At 39.5% G+C, this 20,599-nt stretch overlaps 1 protein-coding gene across 1 annotated transcript in view; it reads right to left on the bottom strand.

Annotated features, from left to right (window-relative positions):
• The window catches only part of VOPP1 (VOPP1 WW domain binding protein), a 119,176-nt gene that overhangs the window by 3,636 nt on the left and 94,941 nt on the right, over window positions 1-20,599 (bottom strand). The gene's annotated exons all lie outside the window — the stretch shown is intronic.

Genomic DNA, 20,599 nt, shown 5'->3' with positions numbered 1-20,599 from the left:
GTAAATTATCTTCCTTCCCTTTGAAGTCCCAAACCACTACACCCAACATCCCAACATCCTCCTTTGTCTTTAGCTGAAGATGGTATTTAAGGTGGTGGCTTCTGCCATTTTGGTGAGTTACTCAGTTTTCCTGGGTTTCTCCCATGTATACATGTTATTAAACTTTGTTTGGTTTTCCCCTGTTATTCTGTCTCACGTCAATTTAATTATTAGAATAGACACAAGGACCTAGAGGGCAGAGGAATAGTTTTTCCTCCTCTACAGTAGGTTGACGGGTCTATGGAGTCTCTGTTTCCCCTTGATGCTGCTGGAGATTCTCTTCTCCAGGGTGAGGCTATGACATGTAAACTGGCTCCCCACCTTCAGGCCAGGATGCAGGACATGGGGGTCCAATGGGCTCACAAGGTGATGGGAGGGAACAGGCCGGTCATCCTGCCCTAAGTCTAGCCCCAATTCTCATTTTAATGGGTAGAAATATCTATGCTGCTGCTTTGGAGCCAATTTTTTAGATCACTTTACTCCGATCATGTTGATAACACTAGAGAATTCTGACCATATAAATAATCAAGGAAAGAAACTGGGAGCTTTGGGTGTTTCCTGGGCCAAGCTAATTTTGTGAGGAGACTCAAGTCTGAGTTAGGCCTCATTTAACACAGGGAGATATTCAGAGCATCATAAAAGTCATCCTGTATAAATATTGTGTAGGGCTTTTTTTTTTTTTTTTTGCAAATTCCGCTCTGCCACAGTTTAAGTGAATAAAGGTTTGATTCCTGGAAAGATGCCCACCAAGGTGTGCAAGTTGTCTCAAACCTCTAAAGCTGACATAAGTCAGTTCTTGGAAGTCTACAAATGTGCTGAAGGAGAGAATGTAGAACAGAAACATAAGGTCAGAAATGCACTCCAGGGTGTCACTGAAGCAATCAGCCAGAGATGCCACCTTTATCACCATCACTGCATCCAGCCCCTGTGCGGCCCGACAGCACCTGTCTCTATTGGTGCTTCTTCCTGCTGCCTTAGGACATATTTATTTACAAGCCTATGACCAGCCATGACCATGAGTTTCTCAAGGGCAGAAATTATGTTTTATTTACCTCTGGATCCCTTTATATTTCATACACATAAAAAGTTAAAGGTTTTTTTAAAAGAAGCTATTGTAATTATCCAGGAAAGACATGATATGAGAGAAGAATTTGAATATGAGAGAAGAAACGAGGAGGAGAGAATGAGAGAGTTAGTCAGGAGGTATAACCAAAAGATCTGGGGACCAACTTGACATGGAATGCTGGAGGATGGAGAAGAGGTCTGAATAGAAAAGACCCTGGTTTCTGGTTTCCATAATGGGGCCCACCAAGCAAGACAGGGGCACAGGAGAAGGGCGGGCTGACGGAAATTCCACACTGGACCTGCTGGAGCTGAGGCAGCCCTGGGAGCCCTTTGTGTAGAGGTGGTAACAAAGACATGGGTGTAGTTAAAACCACCTAGGAAGTGTGCAGGGAGGGAGAAAAGACAACGGCTGAGGAGAGAATTGTGAGAACAACATTCAACATGGGAAAAGAACACAAAACATTTAAGGTAGATGAGAAGGGTGCAAAGGAGACTGGGAAAAAACAGCGAAAATAGTGAAGTAAGAGTTGTGTCATGGCAGCAAAAGGAAAGGAGAATTTTTAAGAAGGAAGATGGGATTTGTACTCCACAAAGTGGAAGAGAGATCAAAATAAGAACTGCGCATTTTTAATGGATGTGGCATTTGGGATTTTTATGCCTTTACTCAATAGTTTTAGTACAATGGTAGGTATAAAACTCCAACTACAGTGGGCAAAGAGCTACTCCAGGAAAGGGGTGAAGACTGGATAAAGTGGATAGGTGGCAGCAAAAGGGATGCAAGGCAAAGGAAGATGTATTGCTAAAGATGGGAAATGCCTGGAGCACGTTTATAGGGTGTGGGGACATCCTATAAGTGAGAGGATTTCTAGGGGAGAATATAAATCAGTGAGGGCAGGGAGCTTTATAAGGTCTCGTTCCAAATTTGGACCCCACTGCCTAGCAAAGAGCCTGGTGCACAGGAGGGCAACTGAAATGTTGTGTCCAATGGGCAAAGAGTATGTCAAGAAGAAGCACCAGCGAGCCACGGTTGTGTGGGAAGGAGGAACAGGGTGCTCATGGCAGACAGCCTCAATGCTGAGTAAAACAGGGTACAGGTTATTTGAGCAGATGGATTCCAAAGTCCTCACAGAAGAGATGATCACAGATGGTAGCAAAATAGTGACAAAGAGTGACAGAGTCAACTGGTATGGGATTCAGTGTGGTGAGGACTCTACACACAGGGGGAGAAGAATATAAAAGCGATAGGCAGGAGCCAAGGGGACACCAGCACTATCCCCTTACCTGACAGGGGTGGAACATAGGATAAGAGAACTAGCTCTTCAATTCTGAAGGTTTATGGTATATGGCTCAGTTAGAGAAAGGAAATATATGGAGCATTCTATGAAGAAGCTGGAGTTACAGGAAGACTGCCTCTCCAGCAGGCAAAGAGACAGGATCAGGAGAGGTGAGAGAAACAATGGCAGCCACACAGCTGCACCTTCTGTTTCCTCAGCATTAAGTGTCTAGGATGCCAATCTGCACTGCATTTGTATTATCTGGGGATGGGATGGGATGGGGACAGAAAAGGGATAGGAACGAGATGGGGTGATATTGTGATTTATAATAAGAAATATATGTTTGGTCTTCATCCCCATTTCCGGCACAGAGCTCTTTCTAAAACCCTTGTAATTTCCTGTGATGAGAGCCATAGAGGTGTCTCTGGTGCTAATGAAGTGACTTTTGGACTACCCCTCAGGATGGGGGCTGGCTGCCAGGAGAATCAACCATGTGATTAGAAGGGTGGGACTGGCATTCCCCCTGCCCTGTCCCCCCAGGAGAGAAGGGCTGGAGGTTGAATCAGTCACCAATGATCAATGATTTACTGAATCATACCTATGTATTGAATCCTCCATAAAAACCCCAAAGGATTGGGGTCAGAGAGTTGCTGGGTTGGTGAACACGTGGAGATTTGGGGAGAGTGGCTCCTAGAGAGGGCATGGGAGATCCATGCCCCTTTCCCCATACCTCATCCTATGCATCTCTTCCATCTGGCTGTTCCTGAGTTATATACTTTTATAATAAACCAGTAATCTAGCAAGTAAAATACTTCTCTCAGTTCTGAGAGCTGCTCTAGCAAATTAATTGAACCCAAGGAGGAGCACAGGAAAACCAAGCAACTTGCCAAAACAGTCAAAGCCCTCACCTTAAATACCATTCTCAGCTAAAGAAAAAAGAAGGTGTTGGGGGTGGGGAGAATGAGGGACTTCAAAGGGAAGGAAGGCAAGTCACACATAGGTGAAAAGGAGCAAAGGTTTAGAAAACAAGTGTTTGGCTACACAGAAACAGAAGAACACAGAGGGGAGCCCAAGAAACAGGTTTTTCTAAGTTCCTCCTTGTCTACCATGTAGTTCATGTTATGCTAAGGTGATAGCTTGCTTCCTGAGACAGGTTTCTTTTTATTTGAATTCTTTTAGGCAGTTAAGGGGGAGGTAACAAGAAAAACTCTCTCAGTCTTTTGCTTCTTAAGAATAATCAGCCTAAAGTAATCCTCATGTTAAAGAGACACATTTTGGGGTGGCAAATTTGGTTTCCCTCAGTACTCTCTATGATATTTCCACAATGAGGAAATTGCCTAACGATGCATATCTCAGATGGTATCCCCGTTATTAAGCAACGTGTGACTATTCATTTTGCTAAACTGTCTCAGCTACTAAAAGTATTTTTCAGTTTATTCTCTAGGACTTTTTTTTAGGCATATAACGACATATTGTTTATAAATAGAGATAGTTTTGCTTCTCCTACCTAATGGTTAAATATTATTTTCATGTTAATATTTTAGCCAGAAATTCTAGAAAAATGTTAAGTATTGATGATACTAAATATCCTAATTTTAATGGGAATACTTTTACTGTTGCAGTAAATAGGATGTTGGCAGTATGTCTAGAGTACAAATTTAGTTCATTCAGCAATTACTTACTGAACATTTCCATTCAAAAGGCACAGGTGGTAACATTGGAGGTATAATTGAGGACTTTGTCTTGCCTTCAAGGACTCTCAAGGAACACTCACACGTCTTTATTATTTTAAGGAAAAGCCTTACGTTACTAGTTACATTAATAGTTTACACTATATTACCAGCTTTAAAAGAGTTTTGATAAGGAATGCATATTGAATTTTATCAACAGCCTTCTCAGGATATACTAGGATACTCATTGCTTTTTTTTTTTTTTTTGCATTTTTTATTGTTATAAAATACACAAAACATAAAATTTACCATCTTAACCATTTTTAAGTTTACAATTTAATGGTATTAAATACACTCACATTGTTGTGCAACCATCACCATGATACATCCCCATGATTCTTTTCATCTTGTAAAGTTGCAACTCTATATCCATTAAACAATAACCCTCTATTATCCATTCCCCCCAGTCCCAGGCAACCACCATTATACTTTCTGTCTGTGATTTTGACTCCTCTAAGTACTGCATATAAATGGAATCACACAATATTTGTCTTTTTATGACTGGCTTATTTCACTGAGAACAGGATCTTCCAAGGGCATCCATGTTGTAGCATGTCAGAAATCCTACCTTTTTAAGGCTGAATTAATATTCCATTGTATGTATATGCCACCTTTTGCTTAACCATTCATCTCTCTATGGACACTTGGGTTGCTTCCACGTTTTAGCAATTGTGAACACTGCTGCTAAGAACATGGGTGTACAAATATCTCTTCAAGACTCTGCTTTCAATTCTTTTGGGCATATATCCAGAAGTGGAACTGCTGGATTATATGGTAATTCTATTTTTAATTTTTTGAGAAACTGCCATTCTCTTTCCACAGTGGCTGTACTATTTTATATTCCCACCCACAGTGCAAAAGGGTTCCAATTTCTCCACATCCTCGCTAACACTTGTTTTCTGCTTTTCGATTACAGTAGTTATCTTAATGGCTATGAGGTGGTTATCTCATAGTTCTGATTTGCATTTCCATAATGATTAGTGATGTTGAGCATCTTTTCTTGTGCTTGTACACATATCTTCGTTAGAGAAATGTCTATTCAAGTCCTTGGCCCATTTTTGAATCGAGTTGTTTGATTTTTTGTTGTTGTTAGAGTCGTCAAGTAGATTCTGACTCCTAGAAACCATGTGTACAGTAGAGTGGAATCCTGCCTGGTCTTTTTGCACAACATCCTCTCACCTTCAGGTGCTGTATCAGACAATGCTCCATTGCTATTCATAGGATTTCCATGAACAATCTTTCTAAATTGGCCAGGGCCTTCTTCCTAGTCTGTCTTAGTCTGGAAAGCTCTGCTAAATCCTGTCCACCATGGGTGACCCTGCTGGAATTTGAAATACCAGTCTTATAGGTTTCAGCATCACAGCAAGATGCAGTTGCCACAGTATGACAATTGACAGATGGGTGTTATGGTTCCTTGAATGGGAAACGAACCCAGGCCATGGTAGTGAGAGCGCAGAATCTTAACCACTAGACCACCCTGTTGAGTTTTAGAAGTTCTCTATATATTCTGGATATTAATTGCTTATCAAATATATGATTTGCCAATATTTTGTCCCACTGTGGGGGTAGCCTTTTTACTCTATTGGTAGTGTCTTTTGATGCACAAATTTTTTAAATTTTCCTGAAGTCCAATTTGCCTACTTTTTCTTTTCTTTACCTGAAGGCCCCCCACTATGTAGTTGTATATTCTAGTTGTAGGTCCCTCTAGTTCTGCTATGTGGGATGCTGTGCCAGCATAGCTTGATGGGTGGTGATAGGTCCGTGCCCAGGATCTGAACCAGTGAAACCCTGGGCCACTGAAGGGGACCACGTGAACCTAACGACTCAGCCATGGGGCCGGCCCCCTCCTTGATCTATGTTGCATTAATTCTTATACATAGTGTTAGGTAAGGGTTCATCTTTTGCATGGGGATATACAGTTTTCCCAGCACCATTTGTTGGAAAGACTATTCTTTCTCCATTGAACAGCTTTGGCACTATTGTTGAAAATCATTTGACCATATATGTGAGGGTTTATTATTGGGCTTTCTATTCTATTCTATTGGTCTGCACATCTGTCTTTATGCAAATACCACACTGTTTTGATTAATGTAGCCAGGTAGTAAGTTTTGAAACCGGGAAGTCTGAGTCTTCCAATTTTGTTCTTCTTTTTGAAGAATTTTTTTGGCTATTTGGGGTCCTTTGAGATTCCATATGAATTTTAGAATGCATTTTCTATTTCCGTAAAAGACATCATTGGGATTTTGATAGGGTTTACACTGAATCTATAGATTGCTTTCGGCAGTATTGACATTTTAACAATATTAAGTCTTCCAATCTATGAACATTGGATCTTTTTCCATTTACTTACATCTTTTAAAGTTTCTTTCAGCAATGTTTTGTAGTTTTCATTGTACAAGTATTTCATTTCCTTTAATTCCTAATTATTTTATTCTTTTGGATGCAATTGTAAATGGAGTTGGTTTTGTAATGTCCTTGTCAGACTGTTCATTGTTCATGTACAGAAATTTAACTGATTTTTGCATGTTGACTTTGTATCCTGCTACTTTGCTAAATTTACTTATTATTTCTAACAGTTTTTTTGTGGAATCTTTAGAATTTTCTACAAATAAGATTATATCAGCTGCAACCAGAGATAATTTGACTTGTTCCTTTCTAATATGGATGTCTTTTATTTTTTTTTCTTGCCTAATCCTTTGGCTAGAACTTCCAGCACTATGTTGAAGAGAAGTGGTGAAAGCAGGTATCCTTGCCTTGTTTCTGACCTCTGAGAAAAAATTTTCAATCTTTCACCATCAGCTATGATATTAGCTGTGAGTTTTTCAAATATGGATTTTATTATGATGTAGTTTCCTTCTATTCCTAGTTTGTTGAGTGTTTTTATCATGAAGAAGTGTTGAATTTTGTCAAATGCTTTTTCTGCATCAACTGAGATGATCACGTGATTTTTTTCCTTCATTCTATTGATGTGGAGTATTATGTTGACTGATTTTATATGTTGAACCGTCCTTGCATTCCAGAATAAATCCCATTTGGTCTTGGTGTATAATCCTTTAAAAATACTGCTGAGTTATGTTTACTACTATTTTGTTAAGGATTTTTTCATCACTGTTCATCGGGACAATGAGCTGTACTTTACTTGTAATATCTTTGTCTGGCTTTGGTATCAGGGTAATGCTGGCCTCATAGAATGAATTAGGAAGTGTCCCTTCCTCTTCAACTTTTGGGAAAAAATTGAGAAGGATTATTATTAGTTTTTCTTTAAACGTTTGGTAAAATTTACCAGGGAAGACATCAGGTCCAGGGCTTTACTGTGTTGGGAGTTGTCTGATTGCTGATTCAATCTCTTTACTAGTTACAGGTCTATTCAAATTTTCTATTTCTTTGTGATTTAGTCTTGGTAGGTTTTGTCTTTCCAGAAATTTGTCCATTTCATCTAGTTAATCCAATTTTTTGCTGTACAATTATTCATAGGACTCTCTTATAATTCTTTTTATTCCTGTAGAACTGCTAGTAATGTCCCTACTTTCACTGCTGATTTTAGTAATTTATGTCTTATTTTTTTTTTCTTAGTCTATCTGATGGTTTGTCAATTTTATTGATCATTTTGAAGAACCAACTTTTGGTTTTGTTGATTTCTGCTATTATTTTTCTTCTCTATTTCATTTATTACTCTACTTATCTTTATTATTTCCTTCTTTCTGTTAGTTTTGGGCTTAATTCATTCTTCTTTTTCTAGTTCTACTTATAAATTTATGTTGTTAATTTGAAATCTTCTGTTTTTTTTAATCTAAGTGTTTATAGCTATAAATTTCCTCCCCCCTTAGCACTGCTTTTGCTATGTCCCATAAGTTTTGTTGCACAGTGTTTTTGCTTTCATTCATCTCTAAGTATTTTCTAGTTTCCCTTGTGATTTCTTCCTTCATCCATTAGTTTAAAAGCATGTTGTTTAATTCCCACAATTTTGTGAATATTCCAGTTTTCTTTTGCTATTGATTTCTAATTTCATTCTGTCGTGATCAGAGAAGATACTTTGTATAATATCGATTTTTTTAATCTACTGAGACTTAATCCTTGGCCTAACATATAGTCTAGCCTAGAAAATGTCCCATGTGCATGAGAACACTGTGTATTCTGTTGTTATTGAGCAGAGTGTTCTGTATAAGTCTGTTAGGTCTACTTGGCTTATTTTGTTCAAGTCCTCTATTTACCTACTTATCTTCTGTCCAATTTTTCTATCTATTATCATAAACTGATGCTGCCATCTGTTACTATACAAGTGTCTATTTTTCACTTCAATTCTTGTCAGTTTTTGCTTTATATATTTTGATGGTCTGTCATTAGGGACATAAATGTTATATGTTCTTGCTGTATTGAACTTTTTCTTATTAATGTCTTCTTTTAGGCTTGTTACTAGTTGCTTTAAGTACTTTGGTGTTCCTGTGTTGGGTGCATAGATATTTATAAGTGTTATTTCTTCTTGGTGGAATGTCCCTTTGATCATTATATACTGCCCCTCTTGGTCTCTCTTTACCTGTCTTATCTTGAAGTCTACTTTATCTGATATAAGTATTACAACACCTGCTTTCTTTTGTTTGCCATTAGCTTGGAGTGTCGTCTTCCATCCCTTCACTCTGAGCTTGTGTTTGTCACTGGAGCTGTGTTTCCTGGAGGCAGCATATTTTGGGGTCTTGTTCTTTAATCAATCTCGCCACTCTGTGTCTTTCTATTGGAGAATTCAATCCATTTACATTTAGGGTGATCATAGATATATGAGGGCTTAATGCTGCCATTTGATCACTCCTTTTCTGGTTCACCTGCATTTCCTTTGTTTCTCGTCCTGTGTATTTTGACCTACCAATTAACTTATGTAGTGTTTCTTTGTTTTCTCCTTATTTATTATTTATGTCTCTGTTCTTTTTTTTTTTTTTCCAGTGGTTACCCTGAGGTTTGTTTTCAAAATCTCGTGGATAAGATAGTCCCTTTTCTGATGGCCTCTAATTTCCTTAGACTAAACAGATTCAGTCTCTTTCCTCTTCCCCTCTTAAGTTGTTGTTCTCACATCTTATTCCATCTTGTATTATGAGTTTGTGGTTAAAATGACAAGATTATCTTTGTTTTTGGTGTTTTTCTTCCCTTTGTCTTTAATGCTACACTTGAGTATTTGCTATCCTGCTCTGATTCTGTCTACCTATTTATCTCCTTACTCCATGCTTTGTAACCTCTTTCTCCTTTTTTTTTTTTTTTTTTCCAGGTATGAGGGCCTTCCAGAGGATTTCTTGGGCCAGGGCTCTCGTGGCTGTGAACTCCCTTAGCTTATGTTTGTCTGGGAAAGTTTTTATTTCTTCATCATATCTGAAGGATATTTTCGCTGGAGACAGTATTCTTGGCTGAAAGTTTTTGTCCTTCAAAGATCTGAATATGTCATTCCAGTCTCTCCTAGCCTGTAAGGTTTCTGCAGAAAACTTTGCTGAAAGCCTGATGGGGGTTCCTTTGTAGGTTATTTTCTTCTGCCTTGCTGCCCTTAGTATTTTTTCTTTGTCATTCAGTTTTGCCAGTTTCACTACTACATGCCTTGCAGTAGGTCTTTTTATATTGATGTATTTAGGTGACCTGGCAGCCTCTTCCACATGGATTTTCTTTCCTAGGTTTGTGAAGTTCTCTATTATTTCTTTGAGCAAGCTTTCTGCTCCATTCTCCTTCTCTTCTCCTTATTGAATACCTATAATTCTTATGTTGCATTTCCTAATTGAGTCAGATATTTCTCGGAGACTTTCTTCATTTCATTTTAGTCTTATTTCTCTCTCCTCCTCTATCTGGCACATTTCAACATGTCTATCTTCAATTATGCTGATATGCTTCTCTATGGTGGCCACTTGAACATTCAGGGAATCCATATTTTGTTTTATTTCTTTTTTTGTAATTTATTTTTTATTTTATATATTTTTTCCATTTATTTGTTTATTTTCAGATGTACATAATATATTTCGAATTCCATGTAGATTACATCATGTTCACCAGCCGAAAACTAATTATAGTCCATCCCCTCACATGTGAGCTTAATCACCCCTTTTGCCCTCACCCCCCTTCCTCTATGGTAACCACCAATCCAATCTCCAGTGCTATGTGTTTGTTTGTCATTGTTTTTATCTTCTATTTATGAGTGAGATCATATGGTATTTGACTTTCTCCCTCTGACTTATTTCACTCAGCATAATACCCTCAAGGTCCATCCATGTTGTCACAAATGGCTGGATTTCATCATTTCTTATGGCTGAGTAGTAGTCCATCATGTATAAATACCACATCTTCTTTATCCATTCGTCCCTTGATGGGCACCTAGGTTGCTTCCAAGTCCTGGCTATTGTGTATAATGCTGCAATGAACATAGGGGTGCAGGTATCTTTATGCCTTTGTGTTTTCAAGTTCTTTGGATAAATACCCCACAGTGGGATAGCTGGATCATATGGTAGATCTATCCTTAATTTTCTGAGGATACTCCATACTGCTTTCCATAGTGGTTGCACCAGGTTTTATTTCTTCCATTGTGTCTTTCATCTCTAATATTTATGACTGATTCTTCTTTTTAGTTTCAATCTCTTTTATGAAGTAGCTCCTGAACTCATTGAATTGTTTCTCTACATTCTCTTTTACCTCATTGAGTTTTCTGATGATAGCTGTTTTGAATCCTTTGTCATTTAGATGACATATTTGTGTCCTCAGGACTGATTTCTGGGTACTTGTCATTTTCTCTCTGGTCTGGAGATCTAATATAATGTTTGACATTGCTAGAGGGAGTGGCTCTGTTTTTTCACATCCTGGTGTTATTTGCTTGCAGTTACCACCTATCATCGCTGGGTGGGGGTCAAGAGCCATGTATTCTGAGCCCTCTGCCTTCAGCCAAAATCCCAGGGACTGAAGCCACACTGAGTAGGTGGGGGAAGGGGCGCTTTCTCCTGTGCGTTCTTGGGGTTTTCTCCCTCTGCTCTCGCTATCTTCTCTCCTGGCATGTTGGTCACCCCGCCGTGAAAGCTTTCACCCAAGTAGAGGACTTACCTCTAAGCTGCAAGGGCCCTTGGGGGGTGCTTGATGTTCCTGTGAACAAACATTCCCTCCCCCGTTCCTTCCCTCTCTGAGGCTGCCCAGTGTCTGGATCACAGTCTTTATGGGAGGAAGTGAAGTTTTCTCTTACCCTGTTCCACCTCTCCAATGGGGGCTCCAGCCTCTCCACCCTCCGTCGTATGGCTGTGTGGGTCTCTCCAACATTTTTTGTGTTGTGTTTGGATGTCCTCTGTTGGAGTATGAATGTCCTTCTCATTGTCTATTGGAAGGCGTTGATTACTGGAAGAACTTACTCTGCCGTGATGGAGATGTTGACATCACTGAACTTCTTCTTAATATACACTATCCTTCTTTGTCTTTTGTTACCTTTTTTGATTTACAGTCTATTTTGTCTGCTATTAGTATAGTTACCCCCACTCTCTTTTGGTTACTGTGCACATGGAATATCTTTTCCTTCATTTTCAACCTGTTTGTGTCTTTGGATCTGAAATGAATCTCTTGTAGACAGTGTATAGTTGGATCATGTGTTTTAATCCATTCTGCCAATCTCTGTCCTTTGATTGGAGAGTTTAAACCAATATTTTAAAGTATGTACTGATAAGGAGTGACTTTCTTTTGTCATTGTGCTATTTGTTTCCTATAAGCCTTAGAGCTTTTATGTCCCTCATTTCCCGCATTACTTTGTTTGTGTTTAGTTGATCTTTTGTAGTGAAATGCATAAATTTCTTTCTGTTCCTCAGACTCAATAATATCCATTATCCTATCTCAAGTTCACTGATTCTTTCTTCTACCTGCTCAAATCTGCCTTTGAATCCCTCTGGTGAGTTTTTCATTTCCATTATTGTACTTTTCAGCTCCAGAATTTCTTGGTATCTTTTTAGGTTTCTATCTCTTTATTGATATTTCCATTTTGTTCATACATCATTTCCTTGACTTTCTCCACATTTTCCTTTAGTTTCTTGAGCATCTTTAAGACAGTGTGTGTGTGTGTGTGTGTGTGAGAGAGAGAGAGAGAGAGAGAGAGAGGAAGATTCGCCCTGAGCTAACCTCTGTGCCAATCTTCCTCTATTTTGTATGTGGGATGCCTCCATAGCATGGCTGATGAGTGGAGTAGGTCTGTACCTGGAATCCAAACCAGCAAACCTGGGCCGCTGAAGCAGAGCATGCAAAACTTTTAACCACTTGGCCATGGGGCCAGCCCCTTTAAGACAGTTGTTTTAAAGATTTGTCTAGCATATGTGCCATTATGTCTTTTTCAGGGACAGTCTGTTCATTTAAACTTTTTCTCTGAATGGGTCATACTTTCCTGTTTCTTTGTATGCCCTGTAAGTTTTTGCTGAACAAGGGACACTTGAATCTAATAATATGGTAACTCTGGAAACCAGATTCTCCCCTTTCCCCAGGGTTTGCTGGGTTTTGTTACTGTTTTTCGTTTTTTTCATTGTTGTAGGCTGTCTTCGTGCTGAGGATAAGCCTCACTTGTAAACTTAAGGTCTTTCTCAGCTCTTTTCTGAGCCGTTCCCTGGGGATGGGGCATCACTTTCTAATTTTTCCTGTATATGTAGTTGTTTTTAATGTCCTAGTTTTTAATGTCTGGCTTCCAAAAGGGGAAAAAATGAAAAATGAAGACATAGGAGGAAGGGCACCGGCCACTTAAATCCCCTGGAGTCCACTTTGGCCAGAAGGGGAGGGGCTTGCAACAAGGTGGGGAGGTGACACAAGAGTGGCTGCCTGCCTCTTTAATCAGAAGCAGCAATTCACCATCAGACCACAGATCCCTGAAATTTAGAGGACAGGGTCCTTTTGGCCCTAGCTCCTGCAGGCTGTGTGCAAGCTCCTCAAGGAACTCATGCACAGCTGATTGCCAAGGGGCCTGGGGTGGGGGATGGGTAGCTGCTACTGTGCTTAGAGCTGAAATTGACTGAAAATAACTACAATTTACCATACAAGTCTTCCCCTGGAAGTTAGAAGCCTTCAACAGATTTCAGAGTTCTAAAAGAGTTCTCAGACAGTTTCTGCCAATACAATTTTTGTCTAGGTGAGGAGAAAGATTCCTGGTGCTTCCTACTCTGTCGTCTTTCCAGAATTCTCTGCCAATCATTGCTTTTTGATATAACTTAATAGATTGCCTAACATTAAACTATCTTTGCTCTCTTAGGAAGACCCATGCTTGGTTATGGTAGTTTACTTCTTTGACATGCTGTTTAATTCAGTTTCCTAGGATTTTTGTATTTATGCTCATTGAACATGATTCAATTATAATCTTATTTTGGTGTCTGTTTCCAAGTTACACTAGTTTTACAAAACAAATTAGGTAGATTTCCATAATTTTCTATACTTATTAATTCATACAGCATTATAATGAACTTTTTCTTAAAAGGTTAAAAGATAACTATATGAATTTACAGACACTCTGGAAGCTAATTCTTAGAAAACTTCTTCAAACTCTTGCTTGCCTTTGGTATATTGAAATTTTCAATGCTGTGATGCATCTTTGCTAGTGGACACTTTCCTATCTTATGAAGGTTTTCCATTTCATGAAAATTTCTTTGTAATTTTTAATCTTCTCTAGATCTGTAATGTTTTATTATTATTCTTTTTTCTTTTTCATGCTTTATTGATTAGATTTATCAGGGTTGGGACTGGTAATGCCATTTATTTTATTGCTTTTTAACCAGGTACTAACTGTTAGATTTCCAAATCAATTTTTCTGTTTTGTGTAGTTACTTTAAATTTTTATTATTTGCTTCTTATGCCTTCTGTGAGGCAGTCTTTATTAACCTATGAACCTCTTTCAAGGAGAGGACACTTCACTTGCTTTCATATTTTACACTTTTAACAAAGAATAAGGCTATGAATTTACTTCTAAAAGTCAGCTTACATGCATTGCATATGTTTTTGTATTAATATTTTCATTGATTCCTTTATTCACTTATATATTCAACAAATATCGAGTTCTAACTGTGTGCCAGCACTGCTCCAGGCACTCAGGACACAGCAATAACAAAAACAGAAAATCTTAAGTCCTTATGGTGCTTGCAGTATAGAGAGTCAACAAACAAGGTAAACAACAAAAATATATAGTATATTAATTGATGTTAAGTGCTAAAGATAAAAATAAAGCAGGGAGGTTGGAAAAAGAGAAAACAAGGGAGGAAAGGAAGTGCAATTTTCCATTGTGTCCACAGGGAGGGTCTCATGAGAAGGTGAAAGGCCTGAAAGAAATGAAGGAGCCCACCATGAGTAAGTGTGTGGGGGAGGGTGATGGAGGAGCATGCCATGTGTAGGTTGGGGGAGGCTGTAGATGGAGAAAGAACCTTTCAAGCAGAAGGAATCACAGTGTAGAAGGCACTAACACAGCAGCCTGGAAGGTTTAAGAAAAAGCAAGAGGCCAGTGTGTGGTGAGAGTGGAATGAGCAATAGGAGAGGTAGGTGGCAACAGAAGAGCAGTGGGAGGGGGAGAGGCTAAGAGATGGAGAAGGGCCTTGTTGGCCACTCTAAGGGCTTCTGACTGTAAGCAAGGTGGGTAGCCTTTGGAGACTTGTGAGTAGAGGCTCTGACTTCTTTTTTTGACTGTGGCTCCTTTGCTGGAAATAGAATGAAGCAGGGGGATGGGAAAGCAAGATGACTAGTTAGGAGGCTCTTGTGACAATCTGAATAAAAGGTGGCAGCAGTGGAGATGGAGATGGGAGAAAATGTCAAGACGGCTCCAAGGCTTTTAACCCTGAACACCTGGAAAAACAGAGCTGCCATTTATTGAGATGGGCAGACTGGGAAGGGCAGGTTTAGAATGAGGGTGGAGGGAGAAGATCAGGACCTCAGTGTTCTCCTCAACTCCTACTTTTTACTTATTCAACGAATAATTTAGGGGAGTATTCTTTGATTTCCAAGTGGGTGCAGATTATTTGTTCATTTATAGATTTCCTAAATCTACAAGTTTTAGTCCTAGTAGTAGTAGCAATTACTGCCATGCGTGGAGTGTTGTCTCAGGCCCTGTGCTGAGCACTGCATAATAATTATCTCACATGCAATCACCTGAAGAAAGTCTCTCATTATCTCAACCTCACAGGTATGAGCTTGAGGGTTAGAGAAACTGAGTCACATTCCCAAGATCTGCTAGAGAGGAATGAAGTTAGAAACGGAACCCAGAGCATCCTAGTCCAGACCCCGAGGTAAGTGGTTTCTGCTTTTGTAAACTCATTCAGATTTCCTTGGTAGTGTAAAATTGGATAAATTCTCTTAAATACTCTGCTCATTTTTATATTCTGTTCAGATTAATAGTAATGCATTGGCCACATACAGTCTCCACCATTCTTTTCTATTATTTCTAAGTTTTTGTTTTATATACTTTGAAGTTATTCATACATGACTCAAGTTACATCTTCATTATACAAAATTATTTTTATCAGTATTAAAAACATCCTTTTTTGAAGAGGAAGAAGAAGACCAGCCCTGGGCTAACATCCACTGCCAATCCTCTTTTTGCTGAGGAAGACTGGCCCTGAGCTAACATCTGTGCCCATCTTCCTCTATTGTATATGTGGGATGCCTGCCACACCATTGCTTGATGAACCATGCATAGGTCTGTGCCTGGGATCCGAACCAGTGAACTCTGGGCCGCCAAAGTGGAGCATGTAAACTTAACCACTATGCCACTGGGCCAGCCCCAAGACTTCCTTTTTATATGTGTCTATGTTAGGAAAATCATGGATTATTTCTTGAATGCTACACAACAGACTGGTCACACTAGAGCCAGAGGCAGGGAGCTGGGAGGAAAAGTGACTCTGCATTTCCTCCTGCACGTATGATCCACCCCAAATGAGCCTGCTTCTACTGCTTCTTTGGGAGGAGGGGAGGAAGGAATTAAAGGTGTGTCTATATTAGGTACCTGCCCTTTCAGGCTGACCTGTCAGGATTTATAGAGATTATACATTTGAAATCCTGCTGAGACACAAATGCTATACCAGGGCCTAACATTCCACAAGAAAAGGCAGGAGCATGCTTTGTGAGCAAGCTAAGGAGGAAATAAAACCCTCCCACCAAAAGTTTTCATTTTGTCGCTCGTGGCTGTATAAATCAGAAGTTGAGTGAAGAGAACAGTTTTGCTTACTTTTGCCAATTTCTTAAAACCGAAGCAAAATGACCATTCTAATAAAAAGAATTCAGGGGTATTCCACAGAACATATCCTGGAGCATGAGGCAGAAAGAGCGACAGTGATCATATTGCCCTGACAGAGATCAGGATTAAATTCTACTCCAGTCCTACAGATCTCTCAAGGGTTCTTAACCAGTTAAGGTGCTTAAGCCTGTATGAGATTACTATTGCCACCACTGCCCATTCTTTTGTTGTTTATCAAATATCTAGCACTCCTCTGTGCATGTACTGTTCTGTATTACCTGGGGATCTTGTTAAAATGCAGATTATCATATAGCACGTCTAGGGGGCCATGGGAGAGTCTGTGCGTCTAACAAGCTCCCAGGATGCATTATGTCTCCAGCTCATATTTGAGTAGCAAGAACTAGACACTTTAGAAGTGTCTATTGATCCTCCCAACACACTGTTATCCTCTCTCAGAAGAGAAATCTGAGTCACAAAGAGATTGGGTCCCTCTCTTCACTTGAACCTTTCAGTAAGTCCTGTCAGCCCCAAGCCCAGATGGACCCCACACCTGATCCACTGCCACAGACTTCCTGCTACCACCCTGATCCAGACACCACTGTCTCCTACTAACACGGCAACAGCCAGCTCTGGTGCCGCCTCTTCCACTGGTGATTCTCTACAAAAATTCTCCCACGTGGCTATCAAGTCACCTTTTATCACACTACTTCTCAGCTAAACATCCCTCGTGAATTCCTATTACTTTTCTGTTCCACTCTTCAGCTGTCTCTCTTTAAAGTAGTATATAATTGTATTTGATTTTAACACAACTTGATGATCTTTCGACCCATTTAGAGTCACTGTCATGTATATATCGTACATAAACTTCCCTTGTCATCATATTTTGCTTATGTTTCCTCAGTGTTTCTCAACTAGCCTGTTTTGTCTTTTTTAAAAAAACCTTTTATTACTATCTTTGACAGTGATTTAGAATGTAGACAAGTTGCTTTTAATTCCAAGAGTAAGATACTATAGAGATGTATAATAAACTGTCAAACTCAATACTGGACTTCCTTTTATGGAAAATTAGCATTAGCATTGCCAGTCTTTATTAACTGAACCTGGGGAAAAACATGCTTTTTCCTCTTTTTGCCTCATCACATGCTTCTCCAGTTTGAAGAAGCCTCAGGAGCAGAAAGCCGGGGCAGAGTTGCCCAATGATGGCACAGGTTACCTTGGAGCTGGCTGCGCTTTCACTGCAGCTTCTGGTGACAGACTGGCCAATTTGGGGATATGGATCAACATAAGGGTACTGACATAGCAGCTGAGAGGTGGGCTCAGACGGGATGACCATTAGGATCCCATCTAGCCCTGAGACCCTATGACTGTATGATTTTTCTCTCCTTTTTTGTCTACGATAGATCAAAGAGAATTAATAAAACATCTCTGTTGGTTACATACACAGTGCTAAGCTCTCTCCTTTTATTTCCACTAATAATAATACTCTTTATGGACCTCTAATAAGTAGCCAGCCCACCTTCCCACTCATCAACTTTTCCTCCACAAAGAAGAAACAGCAGACAGAAAAACATTACTTCACATCATTTAAAAATATTTTCCCAAGACATTAAAAGTCGTCTTTAAAAAAAAAAAAGAGAGAATGTATTACAGGAAACTAAAAGTTTATTAAAGGTCAACTGAAAAGGTACAAGGCAGATAAAATGGAAAACGCACATTGTATTTTTGCTAGAGTCCCACAGCCAATCTGAATTTATAAGATGAGAGAAAAAGGACTTTAAACTTCACAATTTTTAACTTTGGGTTCTATAAGCTCCCACGTTTCTCTATAAGACCAAAGGTTAGAAGTTACCACTGCCTAGTCACTCTGCCTCCCCGTCCTTCAGGAGTCCAGAGGCAGGGGCTGCATCTTTTTTACCACCACTGTATGCCCTTATGCTAAGCACAGTGCTTAGCACATAGTGCATGTACTCAAAACACATTTAGTGAGTGACTAAAGGAGTGTGTGCACATCCATCATCTGGGGCCTCATTGCAACAAGGAGCCCTCTGTCTAGTCTGGCACAAGATTCTCCTTATTTCAGCTCTGGAAGGACCAGTAACAGCCATTTCAAATACACTTAGGGAGAAAAGTTCACAATGACAGACTTGGGAGGCAGCTTGGAGAGGTGAAGTGGACTTGAAAGGTGATCTAAGGAAGGTCCTCTCATGTCAGTGGGTTCAGAAGAACACAAATGAAGGTGACAGGGACACCAGTCTGTCTTAACTAGCTCTGCACTTACACACAATGTGAGGAAGACACGTTAGACTTGGGTCACCCTCCCTGAGCTATGGGGCAGTTTTCAAGAATGTGAACCAGGGCAGGGAAGAACTCAGACTCTGCCTTTCCTCTGTCACTGACAAAGCAGAGCATTATAAGCAAGGGACTTAAATTTGCAGTTTCTGTTCCCACCAATCAAAGATTGTAGATGTGGAAGCTGTTTGTTGTGATTATTATTATTATGATATTATTATGAACTGCCTACCAACAGGGCAGACTATAAAAATGCTTTTCTTTTTGAATTATTCTGTGTAAAGTGTCTTATGTCACTATGCATAGTAGCCGAGGGCATTAAGTGCTTTCATAGGGCGAAAAAAGCCCTCACATTTTCAAATAGCAGAAAAGAAAAAAACTAAACTCCTATTTTTATACAGGAGAACACCCTAGATGTATCTACTTTATGTGAACTGGATAATGTAAATTATAAGAAATAGCAATTGAGTTGTCCTAGAAAGGGAAAGGGTAGCATCAAGGTTAGAAAGAGTGAGTATGAGAGAGTGAGACACACAAACAGAAAACAGACAGACACATACACTGAACTTTGTGGAAAAATATTCCTGGCTGGCATGAAGGAACTCTCAAAGTCACACCTCCCTACCCACCCTAATTCTCTGGTCAACCAGTCACCTTCTGCCATCAGGGATGAATTGGTAAGGGACATTCTGGTAGCTATGAGAATCTACTAAAACATTGGCATTCATGACTTTTAAACAAATAACTTAAATATTTCCAGTTACTTTCTTTCACCAAGACCATAAATTCAAAAATAATTTCATCCTCAAGGCACCCACCCTTCAGCACAGTGTGACAAGGAGCATAGTGGGGGTAAGGGATGAGAGTCCCCACACAGCACAGGGCTCTCACAGCCACTGCAGCCACACACCATGGTCCCCTCACCCACTGTTTCTTCAGAAAATAAACAATGGAAATCTTAGAGCCACAGGAGATAGAGATGTGGACAGGTAAAACTGCAGGACTGTCTGATCGCTGTCTCTGCCTACCTGAAGCAACATCATGTAGAAGAAGAACTATGTTTATTCCTCAGGTCTAAAAAGCAGACAGTCCTCACAACTGAAGCAGCCCTGTTTGTGTTTCAGCCCTGATTTGGAAGGTACTTAAACTATTTCCATTTTCCGGTAGCCGGCGTCATTTAGTCAGACCACTACTGTCATTGCAGGTTGACAGATTTAGCATAGTGTTGAGACATCAGAACAGTCAGAAAACCATCCAACGAATACACCATAAATGTACAGCTGGAAAGGAATAAAAATGTATCTCCCAATGGGAAAACTCCATCTACTTCTTGTTTTTTTTATTGAGGTAACATTGGTTTATAACATTACATAAATTTCAGGTGTACATCATTATATTTTGATTTCTGTGTAGATTACATCATGTTTACCACACAAAGACTAATTACCATTCATCACCACACACATATGCCCATCACCCCTTTCATCCTCCTCCCTCCCCTTTTCCCCTCTAGTAACCACCAATCTAGCTTCTGTACCTATTGGTTATTGTTTTTATCTTCCACTTATAAGTGAAATCATATAGTGTTTGACTTTCTGTCACTTATTTTGGTTGGCATAATACCCTCAAGGTTCATCCATGTTGTCACAAATGGGCACGATTTCATCTTTTTTTTTTCTTTTGGCTAAGTAGTATTTTCATTATATATGTGTGTGTATTTTCATACATATATATATATGATGAATGGATATATATCCATTTAGCCATTGATGGGCACTTAGGTTGCTTCCAACTCTTGGCTATTGTGAATAATGCTGCAATGAACATAGAGGTGCATATATCTTTCCAACTTAGTGTTTTCATGTTCTTTGTATAAATGCCCAGAAGTGGAATAGCTGGATCGTATGGTATTTCTACTTTTAACTTTTTGAGAAATCTCCATATTGTTTTCCATAGTGGCTGCACCAGTTTGCATTCCCACCAGCAGTGTATGAAAGAAGGTTCCCTTTTCTCCACATCCT

Source organism: Equus asinus, chromosome 1 (genome assembly GCF_041296235.1).
Source record: "Equus asinus isolate D_3611 breed Donkey chromosome 1, EquAss-T2T_v2, whole genome shotgun sequence".
Taxonomy (NCBI): domain Eukaryota; kingdom Metazoa; phylum Chordata; class Mammalia; order Perissodactyla; family Equidae; genus Equus; species Equus asinus.
Note: the sequence above shows the minus strand (reverse complement) of the source record. Positions and strands in the feature narration are given on the sequence as shown.